This window comes from Orbicella faveolata, unplaced genomic scaffold, assembly GCF_042242905.1.
Source record: "Orbicella faveolata isolate gen_17 unplaced genomic scaffold, um_ofav_v1 contig_12, whole genome shotgun sequence".
Taxonomy (NCBI): domain Eukaryota; kingdom Metazoa; phylum Cnidaria; class Anthozoa; order Scleractinia; family Merulinidae; genus Orbicella; species Orbicella faveolata.
In genome coordinates, this window is record NW_028301539.1 from 7,202,742 (window position 1) to 7,207,521 (window position 4,780).

The following is a 4,780-nucleotide window of genomic DNA, read 5'->3' on the forward strand; positions in this document are numbered from 1 at the left end:
TGGATTTTAATTTCTGTATGCTAGTAGTGAACTCATTTTGCACTTGCAGCTGCAGAAATATGCGCCTTCCATAAAACAAAATTTCAAAAATTTGCATGTTCCAAAGAATGAAATTTATCTTAAGCTTCAACGAAGACTTAAGTCTTAATTTTCGAATAATGCCCGCCTGAGTGTTCATTACGTATCCCACAGTATTCTTGTTTTATTCGATAAATCTATAATAAATTATTTTGTGAATATTCCTTAGGTTTTAGAACTAAAGACGAATCACGGAAACACCAGAGTAGGGCTAAACTGGAGATGGTCATTGTAAAAATTAAGTGTATAATTTTTGTTTTACGTCGTACACAACATTTCGTGTCGGAATAACTCACTAAGAACTCCGCGCTTTCTGCCTGTGTTATGAACAAAAAAAAAAACAAAACAAAACAAAAAGCAGCAAATGTCTAACTTTATGACTGTATTTTGTGTGATGTAGTCCAAGCGGTAAAAAATGGCAGTTTATTGTTTTTCATCTCTATTCGCAGTTGCAAACTTACAATTTCAAACATTTTTTTTTATTTACAGCAATGATGAAAACTTTCTCCTTGGCTATCTAATTGCTATAGAAACATTTCATACTGATATATTAAAACGAGTAAGCAACACTTTTAATTTCAGACAATGCTCACGAGACCTTTTTAAAATCCCAGTCTTAAAACATCATTAACTTTTCACCATACTGGTCTTCAAGACCTAACTTGAAAAACAAAGGCAAAGCATTTGTCTGATTGTGTCCTTCACCGCTTGTCTGACTTCATCTAGTTTCCAACAGTAAAAAATCGGGTTTAATGACGAGTTTAAGAAAACTAAAGAGGCTACATAATTCCCAGGAAGATAAAGAGATGCAGTTAGTCCACTCTTAGCCCACAAAGTCTGCACTATAGCATAGGGAAGATAACAGGCGACCAGCGTCAGTTGCAGCCATATTGCATTGGACACTGCCTTTTTGTATCGCGCTTTGTTAAATTGATTTGTTTGGTTGGGTTGTTGAACATGGTCTTGTACTTGATTTTGATGATGACAGAAGGTAAGGAAAATCTTTGTGTAAGAGGAAATAGAGATTATAAGACACAGTGGTATATAGATGATGCCATACCATATGGTTATAAAGGGATTCAGAAAGTACATTGCTGAAAAGACAACGGGCAAAAGCCATAAGATAATAACGATCACGTAGGTTCGCTTTAAAGTTACAACTTGTCTGTATCTCATGCAGTCCCAATAACAGGGCGAGAAGTCTGTCCACGCTTATTGCAGTGAGAGTTCCTACTGACACTTCACACAAAATATAACTTGTTATGAAACCTGTAACTAATACGTTGCAACAAACATTCCAATTTTCATTCGCTACAGACATATAATAGGTAACAGCCAGAGGCTCTGCAAATAGACCAACACAGAGATCTGTTGTCGCAAGGCAACGAAGCAAGAGTTTGGACGGCGGATGAAGTGAAGACTCCTTGTGAAGAGCAATTAGGATCAGAGCATTCCCAAGAAATGCAGTAACGGACAGGAAAGAGTTTAAAACTGAAAGAAATGTCAACTGGCCGTGTAGTCCAGCTGATAAATCGGGCGAACAAAGTAAGTCTTCGACAGTTTTCTGCTGTCCATCTCCAGTGAAGTTTGGTGCTGCCATACCAATCTGCAAAACAGCTATTTGTAGTTTAACTGTAATCAATAACGAAACTTCTCAATGTAGTAAAGTTACGGCGCAGTTACCTGCCACCACGGTAACTGCGGAACAATCCAAGCGCCTTTTTTTATTTATTTTCTCCCACTCGTCCATATATGAATCATTGACATTTTGGAAAGAAAACGTAACTAACGAAGCAGCTGGTTAACTGTCATAATGTGAACGCTGACTGGTTTATATTTTGGAACGTAAAAGAAGAACAAAAGCCCTCTGAGAGGACATATGGTTACTTAATAGTAAACAACCACAATGGTACAATAAAACAGTTGCGGAGTTTTAGTTTTATTGCAAAATATTTGTCTTGAAATTTAAATGCTTGACAGATATGCCCGAAGGCCAGGACGGGAACGGCAGTGGACGCGGGAAACTTTCCTTAGTCCCGTGGTGTCGCCAAAGACAAAATGCTTTTTCGTATAGGACGGCGACGTCGATTACTCGAGCTACATAAGAGCTATAATAAAGTGTATTATCGTTTGTCTCACGATGTAGTCACTGAGGTGTAGGTCGCGACGTTTCGACTGCTTACTGCTAGTCTTCTTCAGGCGATAAGGTCGACTGATTGCGCGGTATCATTTATATCACAAGGGTCGGCTGTGATTGGTGCATTTCGATCCTCCTATTGTTCCATTGTTCGGGCGAGTAGCTGTTCCCTCAGTGGTCCGCTGTTGTACCGTTCTCTTGTTGTTGTGTTTCTTGATCGTGGGTATCCATGCTTCAGGAATTTCAATTCCACCATCCCTGTTGATGTTGTTAGGGTGAAGTCTTATGTGAATAGCTTCCTTGACCCTACGTGTGTACCAGTGAGGATCTCGATCAATAAACTTGACCTCATTCCAGATAGGATAGTGGCCGTCCTCGTGGGTGTGTTCACAAACGGCGGAGGTCTGGGTACGGGCGAGTCGTATATCCCTGTCGTGTTCTTTGATCCTCTCCTGTATAGATCTCCCTGTTTCCCCGATGTAGACTTTGCCGCACTCACAGGGAATCCTGTAGACAACACCATCTTGTTTAGCCGGGTTGACGGTGTCCTTTGGTCGCACTAAGTGTGACCGAAGTGTCGTGTCGGACTTAAAGACGGTGCGAATGCCTTGTTGTTCTAGGCAGCGGCGGAGAGACTCCGAAACCCCTTGGACATAAGGTAAAACGGCGGTGGATTTAAATTCCGCGTGAACACCTACATTTGCAGTTCCAGAACGAACAAACTGGAAGGACAAAAAGCTCGAGGAAATTGATGCAAGAAGCATAAGAACGTATCTCTAAGACAGACTCGTAGCTTTCAACAAGGAAAGCTACAGCTATCTCTGGCGAAGCCGGACAAAGATAAATATGACACCCGTGATAACAAGCAGCATAACTTGCAACAGTAAATCAAACAGCCGGGCCCGGCGTAATAATACAAAATGCAAGTAACCAACATGCTCACGGAATATTTCAAACTTTGTTCCTCCAGAGCTAATATTTAGAGAGCTTACAACATATCTTGCAATCAAATAAGCCAGAAGAGTAGCTCGTGGCCAAAAACAGAGGTGTCAAACTCAACAAATTACACGCGGATAACAGGGGAAACCACGCGGTCCTATAACCTCTAACGGCTCTACTCTGGTGAAATGTCCTCCTAAAAACAGGATTATTGCTTAGCGAAATATTCAAAGATCCCCCTATCGTACAATACAAAAGGGGCAGACCCTCAAAGATATACTAGTTCGAGCAAAACTCTCAAAGCGGCTATTACACGTGGATAGGAGTTGCGTAGGCCTGTCACCCCATTGTTATCAATGTGAACGCTGACTGGTTTATGTTTTGGAACGTCAAAGAAGAACAAACCCCACTGAGGGGACATATGGTTACTTGATAGTGAACAACCACAATGGCACAAAAAAACAGTTGCGGAGTTTTACTTTTATTGCAAAATATCTGTCTTGAAATTTAAATGCTTGACACATATGCCCGAAGGCCAGGACGGGAACGGCAGTGGACCCGGGAAACTTTCGTTACTCCCGTCGTGTCGCCAAAGACAAAATGCTTTTTCGTATAGGACGGCGACGTCGATTACTGGAGCTACGTAAAAGCTTTTCAGTATCACGTGACCATATCGCAGGCTCAGTTTAACGCTCATCGAGATCACGTGCTTTTTGGAAGTTGATCGCTGGCTGAGTCCTGGTTTTTGATTGAATCGCAGACTCATGTCAGGTTAACTTGCTGTTATCAGGGCCGGGTTGTTCGGAACCCGGTTAACGCCTAGGACTAAAAGTTAACCGAAGTATAGATTTTTCTTGAGATTATTTGGACCCGCAAAACAGAAGGCCGAAATCTCACCGCAAAGTTAAAGAACTCAAATCAAAATTCTCGGTTATCCTGAGTTAGCTTAATCGGGCTTTGAACAACCCGGCCCAGGAGTTCCGCTGTTAGGCTTGGCTAAAGCTATATATCAAACCAGTCCTAACAGGCAGATAAGGTAATCAAAGAGCATGTGCATACCCTGTTTTAGAACAAGGGTAAGTTTAATCTACTGGTTATTGTGATGTATTCGCGAGTGTATATCCAATTCAACACCTTTTAATTTTGCATTTAATTTCAAATGGTTCGATTCTACTCAATCAAAGGTGGCTCACCTCGATCTTTCGATCGCCCACCATCGCTAATTTAAACAGCTGATGATTCACGGCCTCTATCGTTTATACCAATGACACGGATGAAAGTGACTGCTTTGACCGGCGAAACTTAACCGTGTTGGAGAACTATCCAAAAATGTTTGTGTAAAATAAACGACTCTTTTTTTATTCATCGCTCGCTCATCTTTAAACCTTACTGATAACTTCAGTTTTCTCCATAATGTAGCTAATTAAAAGTCATTTTTTCTTCACGCGATATTTCGAGTTAACTTCCCACGCCAAATAAACATTTTATGTTCATTATAAAATACTGCTTCTCATAAAACACATGCCACCTGTCGATTTTAATTTCTGTATTCTGGTAGCGAACTCATTTTGAACCTGCACCTACAGAAATTTGCGCCATCTATAAAACAAAATTTCAAAAATCTTG

At 40.8% G+C, this 4,780-nt stretch overlaps 1 pseudogene; it reads right to left on the bottom strand.

The window, feature by feature from the left end:
- Window positions 1-485: 485 nt before the first annotated feature.
- On the bottom strand, window positions 486-1,678 carry LOC110046957 (melanocyte-stimulating hormone receptor-like; annotated as a pseudogene).
- Between the last annotated feature and the right edge of the window lie 3,102 nt (window positions 1,679-4,780).